General features: G+C 37.5%; 1 protein-coding gene across 3 annotated transcripts in view; it reads left to right on the forward strand.

Annotated features, from left to right (window-relative positions):
- Positions 1 to 15,793, forward strand: part of CA10 (carbonic anhydrase 10) — a 211,492-nt gene that overhangs the window by 164,709 nt on the left and 30,990 nt on the right. The gene's annotated exons all lie outside the window — the stretch shown is intronic.

The following is a 15,793-nucleotide window of genomic DNA, read 5'->3' on the forward strand; positions in this document are numbered from 1 at the left end:
AAATGAAACTGTTGTATTTATTGTATGCGTAGACACCCTATATTCTCATATGTGCTACTTACAAAGTAATCAAGTATCTTTTGATGGGTCCTTTTTATCCCTAGTAAACACAAATACAAGATTAACCACAAAGTAATACTGAAACTGCTTCAAGTTCTTATAAAAGTGCTACTTTTGCTACTCACTGGGGTGTAACACTTTACACTGAGTATCATTCTGCCTTTGATTCATGTAAAAATGAGATGATACTTAATTTTAGAGATGATTCCACAGAAGTCTGTTGGTCTGCTCAAGAAATAAAGTTAACTCCACAAGTAAACCCTGGCAGAATTGGTCCTTGCTTTGTATTTTAAATATATCTCTGTAAGTGTCTCAGAAAAGACCATAATTTAATGATCCTAATAGCTATTACAGGATAGCCCATTACTCTTGCTGGATAAATATTTTAGTCTTGTATATGGAGTACTTTTTCAAGATGTATAGTAAAGTTTGCAGACTTTCTGGTAGACAAAGCAGAATCTTCCCATTCTTGTTATGTAGGAGCATTTTTACATATAATAAATGCACGGGTTTTGTAGTACCCCATCCTTCATCAGCTTGTGCCATGTGTGCGAACTATCTAGCATGCAACTCTACTCCACAAATCTTAACAAATAAAATAATGCTTCAGAATAACTGTTTATTACTGTAGGGATTATTTTTAAAGATACTCAAGGTATCCTTCTACATTTCTTTCAGAAGACAAAAATGAATAGTTTTTCATAATAAAGCACTTATTTTCTTGGAGATGAATAATCAAATTACCATCTGTACTATCTATCACAGACTCTGGTGATGAGTCAGTTAATGCATGGCATTTTCTTTGGCACTGTGCAACAGCAGTTATTTAAGAGTAGGAAATTAATCGCAGAGTTGTCAAATGATGGTATTATAATTGATGGTAATCGTTTTCTTTGTTTTATAAGCTACATAGATGTATAATATAGCCAGTGGCAGCTTTTTCATGAAATTATTCATGTCTTACACAACTGACTTCTGGTTGCCTTTGTTAAATTCTATGATAAGTGAACATATAATGTATTACTCCTTTAAGAGCTGAAAGTTAAGTATGCTGTAGTAAATAAGGTCTTTGCTTTGCTAATCAGATTTACAGAAGAGCAATATTCAAACAAAAGCAGGTTGACTGAACAAGAAAGCAAAAATCTGGTTGAAACTCGCACTTGATATGATGTATCAGCATAATTTCACATATTTTTAAAAGAGTTTTTAAGTTACAAATTCATTAGTCATAGACTATAACAAAAGGTAAAAATGTAGGGCATTGTTTTGCAATACTTAATATTAATATTTAACTAGGCTCTTCTGGTTTTGAAATACTATTAACATTTGGTATTGTTTGCTAACAGAGACCTCAAGTTTTTCTTAATAAAAGCAGAAAACCTAGCTAAGTGGAAACCGCTGTTAGTCAGTCAGTCATGCACAGCTGGATCCACAGTATATGCAGGATTCATCTAGTTATCTGAATTCCTCCTGCAGTGAATAGAAAGAGATTAGTATCTTCAGAGGATGATCATTCCTGATAGCCAGAGACGCATCTCTTAGGACAGGACAAATCACTCTGTGGAGATGCATCTCCCTTGACAACAGAGCAGAGACAAACAACAGACCGAGTAGCTTAGACTAGACACCTCCATTTCAGATGGTGAGATGAATTCTGTCCTTTGAGGATGTGTTTGTCAAAGATTCAGATAGGCATTTTGGGCAGCTAGACAAGAAAGTTCCAATAAGGTCAAGTATTAATTACTAATTTGAACCTGCATTTCCACGGTTAAGTCTTATTTATAGAACACGTACTGTTTCCAAAGTACAAGCACAGATTCAAATCAATCATGGTGAATAGCATGGGTGCAAATTTTCAGTGCAGCTGACTGTGTTCTTAGAATATATATCCACCCATACAAGTGCTGTCTGTATAAATAAGTGATTTTCGATAAGCTCTCAGCACTAGAAGATGTAATGTCTACAGCTCCCAGCAACTACAGTAAGAAAACTGTAGACAAGCTAGCTGACTTTATGAGAGTACATGTCTTTATAACATAACATATGCTTTTAAGACTGTTGCTGCTAATTACTATCACTTCTGCATTGGATAATGCTGTCAGAGGAGGTGGAATAAAGAAAAATAACTGCATAAGTGCATTAGTTTAATTTAGCTAGTGCAGGTAAGAATAGCAATGAATATTTGCTAGCTTAGGCTTTAGCAGGTGTAGGCAACCAGAGAAAAATCATTACAGGATTACACTGACTGCTAATTGCACGCTAACTCCCATGACACTGCCTTGTTACTGCTGTTCTTATTTGTGTTGGACAAACCCACTACAGGTTTTACGGAAACCTCTGTTTTGCTGTGGGAGCAATTCCCAAGGATGAAGTTACCCAAGAAGTGTGATCCATTCCAGTAGATCACAATCAGCTCATTCCTACTCCTCCTCCCCTCCACTCCCATCCATATCTGTCCCCTCATTTTTGCTGAGGTCTCCAATGCACGTTGAAGTCAGCACATTGCAGAGAGAGAAGGGAAACCTGGGGAGAGGTCAGGGGAGAGAGCAGTACCTCTCCCTGACAGCGCTGGCAAACTATTAGATTGGCTCAAACAGACCTAAATTAAATCCAAGTGCAGACGAGGCAGAAGCTTTTAAACAGCCCAAATATATCTTGAATCAGCTGCAATGATCTTTACACATCTGGAAATCGCACCTAACATCCATACTAAGCAAAAGGTTTGCTCTTAGGGACTTTTTTTGCCTAGTGAAGATGTTCTGCACGTGGGCAGGCACTCAGAGCAAGCTAGAGAGCACTGGAGTGGTACCATGGCATGAAAAACAATCTAGAAATAGCAAATTGCTTCAAAATATACTGTGGTCTGAATGCTACTGAGAGGCTTGTAATTTCCAGGCTTTAACATTTAACTAGGTGTTAAAGGCTATCAAGAGAGATCTCTACAATAATCTGGTTACCTTTTAGCCCATAATTATCACTTTAGTAGGCAGAAGAACTTGAACTAATGCTTAAATAGTTTGAGTGTAAGGGCTTTAAAATTATGTATCAGGTTATCATCAGTGTGTTTGGTACTGCTAACGTGGAAAGATAGGCAGGCTTTGGAATGCTTAAATAAATAAATTGAGCATTTACTTGTCCCTCTGTTACATACTTGAGTGTGTTTCATTTCCTAATCTTTGCATAAGCATCCTACTGTATTGTAATGATTAAAAGAAAATCTTGGCTCAAGCAAAGTCCACAACTAAGACACCAATCATTTGTGTCTGCTGCCTAATGTCTCTATGCAAAACAGTTTTTAATGCTTCAGAGTCCATATCATTTAGTGAGAAAGACCATCTTCCTTTAGACAGCAGCAGTACAAAATACAGCAGAATTTACCAGAGTGCTGTTGTTCAGGCACTGTCTACCTTGTTAAAACAAGAAAGTAAAAATCTCCAAAAGATTCATGGTGAAAATGGGACCCTTTAACTTTACCATGTGGCACAGTCATAAAAACCCATACCATTTTTTTTCCCTAAGCAGAAAAATGAAAAATGTGCTGCAGGAGACCTCCAACCGCTTTATGGCTGTGCGTTGTAGTAGCCTTATCAATGTAAAGGCAGAAAGTCAAGGAGCTTAATTATTTGGTGTTATGCAATTTTCACAAACTGAATAGCTGGAGACTTTCAAACAAGAGACCATAGGCCACAACCCATGAAAAAAAAAGGATTTCTTCTTCTCTGCCCACCAAGTCACCCTTCTAAAACCCATCGACAGATATTATAAACACACTATAATTTCATCTGCTACATAGAAGTAAAATGAAAGCCATAATAATATCTAGATAATTGAATACATATTGCAAGCTATACCCACAGTTCGGAACTGAGATTTACTTTTGCTGCTGCTAAAAGCCACTAAGAAAACAAAATAAAATACAAGAAAATGGGAATCAAAGGGGGAGGCTGGAAATTCTGAAATACCAGCCTTCTCCTACTACTGCAATTTCTTTAACTGCAGGCATATTCTATGTGAGTGGGGAACTTCTAGTGATAGTAAAGGATTACTTCTCAGAGAGATCAGTGTTGCAAATCCAACTTCTGATATTTTTAGAAGCAGAACTGTCAGATAGACAGCCTATGAGAAGCATCCGGCCAGCTGGAATAATTTAATCCAGCCTGCTGCAGAATTAGAGTAGTCTGAATTGTTAAATCAGAAACAGTGTCTCTGTCACTGAGACCTTCTGTACACCTTTATGCGTACGCCTGTGTGGTTCCAAATAGCCTCCCCAAAAGTCCTAATGTTGGTATTGTTTATATACATATATATGAAAAAAAAAACAACAAAAAACCCAACCAAAAAACCTTTACTGGAATAGAGTACTGTATATGTACTATGACTACAGTTATGTTGGCAAAACAGAGCAAGTTGTGGCCAATTAACGTCAGAAGAAACAGCAAGTACAGGCCAACTCTATATTGTATTGCTTGTTACAAGCCATTTACATCTCTCCTTTTTGATAAAGCCCCTCTCTTCTTCCCAAAAATTTCATCACCTAGAAGGTGAACGTCCAGTTGCGCCTCCCACGTGACATTGGGCTCAGGACTCTGCCTCTGTCTCTAACCTATGGGTCAGTTCTGCACAGAAACCCCTGTTTACTCCACACCGTTCCCTACACCTACTCAGTATTTAGATTCCTCTCCCAGGTCTGTTTTTCTATTTTGTTCTCTATCGGAAGCCTCACTGATGTGAGGATTTGCGAGTCTAGCATGGCTTTTCATCAAACTGTGCTAGCACATAGTCCTTTGTCTTCCTCAGGAAAGGAGCATTAAATCAGCCAGCGACGTCCCTGAGCAGAGAGGACAGGAATGTCCTGCTTCTTCATAACCGCGTTCCTACAGGTGGTTACAACGCCGAAGCAGAGCTAGCTGTAAGGCAGCCCCTACTCAGCCTCGTAACGCTGGTACTCCTGCCAACAGCTTGCAGAAGGAAGTTTGAAATTCAGACCTGCCAGTTGCCACAGGCCATCTGTATTACCTTTTGGAGACTTGATTGGAAATGATGCAGGTCATTTTTAAGTATTTCATCCAGAAGATAAGTTTACTGTACCCCGGTGCTTATTAATGTTGAAAAATAAGCCTCTGAGGAAAGTATCAGATGAGGGAACACATGTCTAATGGAAGGGTGGCTTAGTAAAATCTCTATAACCTTCAGATTAATGTTCAGCTTCAGAGGAGAAAGGCAATAGGAGAATGAATTAAATTGCTATAGGAACAGAATATAAATCAGGAAGAGGTGGTGGTATTGTCATCACTACAGTATAAGGAGACTACTCACATGAGTAATTCAAAATCAGTGGGAGACGAATATATGCATTCATTGCAAGAATGCACCTCTGTCCACCCTAAAGATCACAGGTGGTTTCACCCGAAATTTTATGAAATATTCATATGCAAAAAAGCAGAGTTAAAGTCGAAAAGACACTTACTCATCAACATATGCTTATTGTGTTTTTCTAAACCAAAATCAATTTTATATTTTAAGTTAAATGGGTTTTTATTGCTGGTTAATATAAAAGCAAATAGGATTGAACGATATATTAGCACAAATTGAGGGATATTCACATCTGACTGTGGTCTGCTAATTTAAGAGCTCTGAATCATCCAATGGAAATTCATTTCCACCCTCTATTGACTTTATAAGAAAATTAGGCTCTTTAACAGAGATGTGTTTTAGTAGCAGGCTGCCTGGTCTGTCTCCCCTCTAAAACTATGTGGAGATGAAATGGCTGCCTCTCCCTCTGGACAGCAGAGCCCTTCAGATTTAAAAGCATGGTCCCTAGGAAGAAAATAAGAAGTATGGTCCAAGGAAGAACACTGCCGGGATAATCCAGACAGCAAAGCTTGCAGGGAGGCATACTGGAAACCAACGTTATTTTATAAAGTGAAACTTATCAAAACCATTTTTAAATGTTCCCAGAATACCTCCCAAAGAAAAACTGTATGATAAATCCAGATGCTAAGCAAAAGTTTTGTTGACTGAGGCGTTATTAAGGTGCTAAGGCTAATGCACTTACTGTACCTGAAACCAGCAATAAAATAATAGGTGACCATAGAATGGTATAAATGGAATAGGAAGATAAAAGTTAATGCTTTAATTTACTGTGTAGTTTTCTGTCAGATATGGATCATATTGTTTCAGAACCACTGCATGAAGTAATACACAATAATTAACCGCAGTCTGTTTGTACAAACGTGTAATTTAGATTACTTAGCCTGTTAAACTGTTGGACTGTGGCCTCACTTCCAGGGCTGTAGCTGAGAGTAAGCAGAAGGTAGAGGAGCAGATCAAAATGCTCTGAGACTCCTGGGCAAAGCAGAAAACCTGAACATCCCTTATGCTCCCTGTAAAGCTGCAATATTTAAACAAGCCTTCTGCACATCTACAGATACATCGTATGTAGCTGCTATTTGCTCTCGTAGGAAGAGAGGCAACAACGCCTCTCAGCTCTGTGGAGTCCGGGTAGCTTGCAATGCAGCCATGCTCCGGCAGTCCTGCAAGTCAGCTCAACACCAGCCTTCTGCCTGAACCTGAAGAGTTTCAAAGAAAGTGAAGGACAGAAGAGTTGGGGGCACGTAGCAATTGAACAAGTAAACTTACCCCCAGTGGCTACATAGGAATATATAAAGGGACAAGTTACAAGATTCAAAATATCTGCAGGTTTCATGAGATACTGAAATAATTTCCCAAAATCCAATACTGAAAATCTGAATGCTAGGTTTTATTTCTCAGATTTCTATATTATTTTGTTCTGACCCTTGTGTACTTATACTTCTTAAACAATTCAAAGCATCTGAGTTACACACATTTAACTGTTACTTTGTTGATGGATAAGAAACAGGTCTGCAGATAAAAATGCAAACTAATTGCTGTACCCAATTCCATTTGCTTGATTTCACGTTCCATTAGATTTTTGTAGGGTTTTTTTTTGTGGGAGATTTTCAGCATTATATACACTTACATGAATTATGGACAGAATTGTGGGGAGAGGAGATGACAGAGAGTGATTCCTTGAAACCAAAAGCTGAAAATGGCTGGAAAGTCAGGCAGTAACTGAACCGTCTGAACATCCGCGGCTACACGGCAGTAATAACAATTTAAAGTGCCAGTCAGAATAATGTATTGACATCCAGATATTTTGTAAGCAGCAAATGGGCAATATTTAAAATGCAGTCGGCATTTCTTATTGAAGAAGCTTTTCCTTTTGAACTACCCTGTTGGAAAGCACGAGACAGATGACTTTCCAGGAATATGGAACAGAAATTTTTGTGGTATATTTTACATCAAAATGCAGGAAACTTCCTACACTGCTATGTGCTAAAAATGCATCTTAATCCTTAGTGACCTTCAAAAGCAGTTTCATCTTTAACACTTTTGAAGTGGAATAGTTGACTTTTAACTTATGTTCCTTCCTGTATTTTTTGGCTAACAGTCATCTTCAAGTCATGGGTAATATACGCTTGTTAAATAACAAATCCCAAAATAGCCAGAAGTTGTAGAATCAAGTGAAGGTGTAGCAACCATAAATCATTGATCATAAATATATAAACAGAAAAAATACACAGCAAGTAAAACTCATTTTTATATGAATGGCTGCATTGCTAGGCAGTGCCAGCATACTCTTGCACTCACAGTCTTACATTTAGTGCTGTTGTAGTCATACTGCCATTTTTAAAGGAAAATTAGATTCTAGAAATAGCCTGTTTTATCCTTCCCTTAGGAAAAAAACTTAATTACACAAATCAAGTTATATAATGTCCAAACTTTATATCAGCAATAAAGAATTTTACTTCATGTATAATCAGCTTCTCATATCGTAAATACCATTCATGTTATTTTTCACCTTTCTAAAACTTGATTAGCAGTGGAAATGCAAATGAGGTTTTTGACTTATTTTTTTGCAAGGGAAGAATTTACAGTTCATACTATAGGTCTAAGTGTGCATTTTATGATAGCACAGATAAAACTGGAAAAGTTTAATGGTTTTATTTGAAGCAAATTGTAATAGGATTTTCTCTTGGTGTATAAACCGCGGAAGTTTAGTTATTGCACCAACAGGGAACCAGTATTGGACCTAGTTACAACTATGGCTCTTTGTAGAATACAAGCTAAGAAAAAGATAGGGGGGAGAATTACGTATTTACTTCTTTTAGCAGAAAGACTAACAATAACATATAATTGAAAGGAAAGGTCCTTTAATTTTATAATCCCGAACAATCATTAGATACCATCTGGAGTTTGAATGATGCTTTAGAACAAGTGTTTAACCACTTACAAAATTTGAGACTAAATTTCTGGTACCCGGGCAGGATTTTGATCTTTGTTTTAGGCTTGCACTTTTTCATTTTATCAGATTACTGAGGTATTTGTGTAGTCATTGCAGGTGAAAAATTACAGTTCACTGTCACATCAAATAAATGAAGGATCTTTTCAGAAGTATTTCAGTATGTCATCATTTTGATTATTTAAACCTGCTAAAATTGCCCAAAACAAATTGCATTAAGTCTTTCTGGAATAATTGAATACGTTAACATTTCAGACAACAAACAATGCAGAGATCACCTGATTTCTGTAGATAACTAATTGATTTCTAGAAAGCATTCTTAAATATTTAAGTATTTGAAAATTTTGTAGATAGTGTTTAAGGGAGTTATTCTTAAAGCAATGAGTGAAACACTGTTGAAGTTAGGGTACCAGCTGCTACCTGGCATTGAAGTTCTCTTCATTACTTCCACTGATGTGCAACAGGACTTCTACTCTCAAGGCAGTTATGGCAAGAATCAAAAATGTTTCTGCAAATGTTTGCTTACCTATCACCTAAGTCTGAAAGCATCAAACTCCCTAGATTTCTCACTGTTTTACCAAAGCATGTTATTCTTCCTGGATTCTGCATTAGAAATTCTAGGTGCTTGATACAAGGAGCTGCATTTCTGAGACCCAGTATTTTTTGCTTCTGTATATTGCCTTCTGAAGATTTTGTGATACAAGCTCCATAGATACTGTCTGCTATATACTGAAATCTAAAAAACTGTACAGGCAGATATTTAGGGTTTTTTTTTCTCCTTCTTTTTCATTATCTACACGTATGTGGGTGTTCCTTGCCAGAAAACTTTCCTTCTTTGGAAACTATTTTTCTGAATCTTATCAACTATCCATCCATTAGCAGAATTGTAAGAGCTGTCCAAACAAATTGCAAGCTCTATGACAATGTCAGCTTATATTAATGTAACATGTGATGCAGCAAAATATCTGCTGCATGGGATAATAAATATTAAATTTCTTAGATACCAAGTAAAACAGATCCTTTTAGTAATAAGTATATTTTTGCACATGTTTACTTTTCAGTTACCAACTGTTCTCTTTTTTGGGGGGGAGGGAGAAGTGGAAGAGAGTGTCAATGTTCTGAGAGCACAGTCTGTCACAGACTATAATCTAAATCCCTTTGGTGCCTCAATTTTAAAATCCAGCATCATAAAGCAATAAGGTGGAGTTTTTCTGCTTAGAGTAGCAGCTGTAGGATTTGTTCTTTTAAACCACTGGGACATTAAAACATTCAGCACGCTGAACCTCCCGTGTCACTTATGAAGTATTCATTTTGCCTCATTCTAAATTATTATCATTTGCTTGGGGTGACTTTACTTGCTATGGGATGATTCTTCTTTAATTAAAGAGCGATTTACCTCTGCAGCCAAAAAACTACACCCATTTTGAAATGGGTTTTATTTTACTTGGTAATGATTTTTCCATTACACTTCTTGTAAATTTTAACTTTTTTCACTTTTTAATGTAACATTCCAGAGAAAGGAGGAATCAGACTAACTTCTTATACAAAAGCTCTTGCAGCTATTATGGATAACCACAAAAGAAAATAAAAAGCAAGCATATGTGAATTTTTATTTTCTTTGCTATTTACCAAAACAATAAAAAGTGGGCGATTACTGTAAACATTACCCTGGACAAAACTCTCATGAAGGCAGTAGACTTTTGTCTGAGGTAAAACTGTATGATTTGTTACTTATATACTAACCATGGACATCAGACTGTAAACAAACGTAATACCCTTTTAGCCCAGTCTCTCTTAACTGATACTGCCTGTGCACTGGGCGATGAATGCTGGCAATCAGCCCATAAACAGGAGAATCCAGAGTTAATCCAGAGACACACCACTTTCAAGATACTGATCCATCACCATCAAACACAGTGAAGTTCCTCCGGCACTTGCATGTTTGGTGCTGAGCACTCACACAGCCACATATGTCTTGATTGCAACAACTTGTTTAATGCCTAAGTGGAGTCAAAAACCACTGGTTCTGAGAACGAGCATGGCCCTTATAGCCCAGAAAGTGGGGATTCACTTTGGAAGCTGTCTTCTTCAGTAACTTTTATGTTACTCTGTACAAATGGAAGAGCTTCAGACAGCGAATGTGACCCTGATTTGGAACAGTCTAAACTTGTTGGTAAGGCCCTCTTGGGGGAGGCAGGAGTTCCTGGCTCATACCCATGTCCAAATCGGGCAAAGGAGGCAGCCAAGATGGCATGAAAGGTCTTCCACATCCTACGTGGATGCTCTGGTCACTGTGACTTGGGACCTGAATGGTGGGGGGGACCACATCCTCCTAGGACTGAATTAGCCCAGGAGGAGCTCCAGCCCAGAAGTTCCCTTCTCCCTGATAATAATTACTGTTTTCTAATACACAGTGGCTGCTGTGAACCCTTACCATTAGCTGTCCAACCTTCAGCTTATTTCTGTAGCTTCAGCTACTCCTTTGTTAGGTCTTTGTCTCTTACCTTATGTTTAATAGTTTCTTGTGAGGCATTTTAGTGTCTTAGTAAAAAGCCAACTAAATCATGTCAGTTCTAGCTGCCTTTTTATTACATTTTTAGGGAACGCTGTGAGGTTGCAGAGTTACGGTTTTCATTTAGCATACTGACTTGACCTTCCACCATCACTGTAGACCTTTCCTTAATTAAAAGCACACAGGCATACACTGCCTCCCAGAAAGTCAAAATATTTTAAATTTGAGGTCTTTTATTTTAACCATCTAGGTAATTGATACTTTCAATAAAGACGGAGAAGGAGATACTTCTAAATCTTGTTTTCTTTAGACAAAATTGTGATAGATAATGGATTGGGATATTTTACAAACAACAAAGGGAAGCAAACTTAAGTTTTCGTTATCATTTCATAAGCGTGTCTTTCTAAAATTATTGCAATTAGATCAGTTTCTCAGGCATACCTGCCTTTAAAATCGCATGTGAGTGACAGTAGGCACAATAGCATCAGTGTTAACTCTGTGGAGAATTAGAATTGACAAGGTTAAACCACATTTCTTCCAAGTCCATTTTCTTTCCATTTATCTTTCAATATCTCACCTTTATCTGTCTGCACTCTTATCTGTGTATAAACTAACTGGACATTACTGCACACACGTGCCAAGATTTGCTGGATTAAAACTCAGTAAAAATTAATTCATTCTATTCAATTACTTTTCAGTAGTTTGGTTGGTTTTTTTAATCTAACTGCCATGAAAACGTTTTCTAACGGACGATTTGCCATAGCCACATTAGAAAAGCACCATATACAAGTTCTTACTCTGAAAGTTCTATCAAAGGCGAAGAGAGTTCTGGATTTTGGCTAAAAAGCGCAAGTCCATTACTGTCCGTCTCTTCCCATCATCTTGGATTTTATTTACTCTTTCTTATCAAAATATGAACACGCTACTGCCATCTAGTCCCTGGGAATTCTGCTAGTAACAGAATCAGTTGGTAACACAGTCTTAATCTGCTTAACCTTCAGTATAGGACTGGTCAGAAACAGCTGTCACATTCTCTCACATGCATAATTCCTATGAATAAAAAAATAGATTTTTTTTATTTTTCAAGGCATATTCAATGGGAACAGTATACATTTGGCATACTTTGTTATGTGATTTTTTGCTCTTTTCACCTTTAGCAATTTCTTTCCCATTTCCTCTGACAATCTAAGCACAAAGTGATCAAGGATTGAGCTATCAATCCTATACAGTTATCTCCAACCCAGCCAGATACTTTGAAGTCTATGTCCAAAGCAAAGCACGTAGGTATGGTCCTGAGAGGCCCATCATTTTTCGTGCTTATACAGGACTTAATCTTACAGCATCCATGGCTACAGGAGCTCAGCCACCCAATTCTCATTACCTGCTGCTTTTTTGCTTCATACCACAGAAGTTTGAAATACCCTGGTGAGGTTGTGTAGACAGAAGTTTCTTCCTCCTGCTCCAATCCACCAAACTATCAATGCAGTATGTTTCACTGCACTAAAATGCATTACATAAAGCGGTAGAGGAGCATAGATTTCAAATTGTGGTTCGGCTAAGATTCTCCAGAAGAAGCAAGGAAAAAACCTTTATCCTTTTTTCCCTTTTTTGAGAGAACAAAAAAAGCTTATGGTAATATGCATAAATGATGAATTAGCATACTTGTCTGAAATAAGGAATTCTGATTCAGAAAAGGATAAAACATTTCTTAGTACTAAGTGTCAAGTGCTTTGAGAGAAGACAGGTCAGTGTTCAGTACTTGTTCTCGTCACATAAAAAACAAGGAAGAGTCAATAAAATATCGTAACAATATGCTACCAATAAAAGCATAATTAAAAATACATAAAGTATTTGCAGAGCAATCCATCATGGGTGAAACCTAAAGCCCTCTTTACCACACATTTCTTTAGCAGGACATGCCTATATTTCAAAGACAGAAACTAATAATCGAAGAGACAGTCAGAGCTCTGGCCCCAGTTCTGCATATTGTGAAATTACTTTGTGACTTTAGGGTTTGTGGATTGTTTCTAAAGAGTATTGTGGTATTGACCTGTGGAGCCAGTTTTACCCAAAATACAAGTTACTACACCAAGATTGCTCCAGCTAAGCTGGGTTTTGGCACATTTTGTTCTGTTTTTACCTTCCGAGCAGTGGTCGCAGTGAGATATTTCCGGTGAGGTGGCTAATGGATGAGCTCAGGAGAATGGTGCTGCTGTGTTTTTAAACAGTACAATCCATCCCTCACCATTCCTGCTTTAGGCATTATTAGTGCCATAAAAGAGGCATCAGACAGGGATATTTCCATGCACATCCAAGGCTGCAAATTACAGCCTAACCCTAGGAGTTGTGGTTTAAGGCAGCGTTCTCTATAGGGGTCTTAAAACCCCGATGCTCTAGGTACCCAGCTTGTCCCTTTGACAATCTGCCTGTACCCACAAACAAAACTTCATACACACTTACATCCCTGCTGAGGAGAGGGACGTCACAGGAAAACCAACAAATTACTGTAAGGGAAGCTAGAGTGATGAAGACATGGGGTCTCCAGGCTCTTGGCTAAAGCACAAGACAAACTGGCAGGAAATCAGGGAGATTTCTGATAGCCTCTACTCATGTTTCAGCAAAATTTCTTTGAAATCAAGTTCCCTCTGCAAGGTGCTTTGGTTTTGACACGTAGGCATTTTCAAGCAAAACCCTGTTTCAGCAAAAAAAAAAATCCCAGCCAGCTCTGCTTATGGTTAGCGTAAGGCCTTATTCTGTGTGAAGCCCAAGGGTGTGTTCAGTTAAGGGGATTTTCACTGTTTGATTTGCAGCTTAGAGCCTCCCTATCTACTGTTCCTAAGTCACAAAAGGCACAATAGAGGAACTGTTCTTCCTCCTAACTGGTAGAGCTGTTCCCTGGGGCAGTTAATTAGGGGGGGGAAAAGAAAAAACCACCCTTATTCTTCCAAATTCTAATGAATGTCTGTCTGTTTCATTCTCATAGGATTTTCTTTTAAAAATCCAGGAAAATGATGAAAGGAAAAATAGTGGGGGGTGGGGGGGGGGTGAGGGATCAGTATCTGAAGTTCCAAAAGCCTTTTTCCTGTGGCCTATTTGAAAATACATACCTACTTTTTAGACATACTCAGTACCCGAGATGAATACTTCAAAGAAAGTTGGAAATCTTTTGTTAGAATTCTGAGCTTTCAGGCAGCATGTTTGAGGTCTATCCCCACAAATCTTCATATACGTTAACAGCCCCATTGAAATAAGTGAAACCATGGGCATGCCAACAAATGTAAAGTAAGGTAGGATGTGTGTTTACAATGCAGTTGTTGCTGCCAGGAGCACAATACAGTGGGTCACAATACAAGGAAAGCAGGATGCAATCCCTAGGATTTAAAATATTTAAATCCATCTAAATTTAAAATCTTTTGGCTCCACTGTGATCTTATATATGAACTTGACATTCATTTTTTCTTATTTGATGTACATAAGGTATTACCAAATAATAAAGTATCTAGAAATTGCTAATACTGTAGAAATTACCAAGTGATTAGAGTGAAAACAGAATTTTTACAAAGGCACAGACTTCTTTACTAGCACAGAAGAACACATCAGTTTTGTGATGCCATCCGTCTTTCAAATGATCTTGTAAACTCATCAATATTTTGGTTGTGATCATCAAACAATCTTTGGGAAGCTTGAAGTAGATCGATTTTACCTGTGTACTGCTAGATGGTATTCCTTATTTTGTGCTCTGAAAGTGGCAGCTTATAACTCAAAGTGAATGACCATTGTTAAATCTAAAGACGTACATCGTTTAAAATAAAAAATAAAAAAATGGGGAATTCTAGAAAACCAACAGAATTACTGAGCTGTATCATCTTATATCAGCTGAAAATCTGTTCTTTAATGTTTGCAAAGAGGAAAATAAAAGTGTGATGAAGAGCTGGAAGAGACCACTTGTTTTGTTTAGAGTTGGACCTGAACCAAAAACCGAATTCAGACATGTCCAGTGTTTGGAAGTGGTCACGTCGTGGTCCCCTTGGATATTCAGAACTGCTGCTCACAACAGAGACTAATGATAGCCCTTGTAATGCTTTTTGTCAAATGCTTTACAGTCATTAACATGTTCCCCCTTAGCTATCAATTACCTTGTGGTGTAATTATTTTGCCAATTTTACAAACGGGTAGACTGAGACAGAGAAGCTGAGTCAACTTCAGTCATGACAACAGACCACGGCGTGGTGAAGACCAGAACACAAGATTTGATGGTGTTTTCAAAATCCCGGAAATTTTGGCCACCTGATTTCTCAAAATTCATTCATAGTGGTAGATGGATACCTTAAATAGGCAGGTCTTGTCATTGTTATTTCTATGCAAAAGTTAATCACCCCAATACACACTGCAGTGTGCAGACTACAACATCCAACTATATTAAAGGACAATCATGAATTTCCTGTCATATATACACAACATTCTGCCACCCAGAAAATCTTTTATCATCTATACCTGAAGCTGTCTCTTACCAGCTACTTTTTAAAGTTCCAAACTTGTAATGTAAATATAGGAAAAGAGGCAGATAAAAACAATGCCAAATAGAGAAGACTGTAGTATAATAAATATGCTAAGCTAAGTAAATCTCAAAATACTTTCTTCTGAATTGCAGTAGGGCTGTAAGCATTAACAATATTAAAAGTCAACGAAGCAGTGAAAATAATTTATAAGATGTATCCTCAAAGTTCATGGAATGCTGATATGGTAAATATCTTAAAAAATGTCTCTAAATATATAGTAATTTTTCTTTGGATATGTAGTCTCAGATTTATTGAACCATTTAATTATTTTGACAGTCTTCAAACTTTGAGATGTTGATTGATTCTAATCATTAGATCTGTAACTGAATAACTGTTTAT

The sequence above is a fragment of the Calonectris borealis genome, chromosome 20, assembly GCF_964195595.1.
Source record: "Calonectris borealis chromosome 20, bCalBor7.hap1.2, whole genome shotgun sequence".
In the NCBI taxonomy this organism is placed as follows: Eukaryota; Metazoa; Chordata; class Aves; order Procellariiformes; family Procellariidae; genus Calonectris; species Calonectris borealis.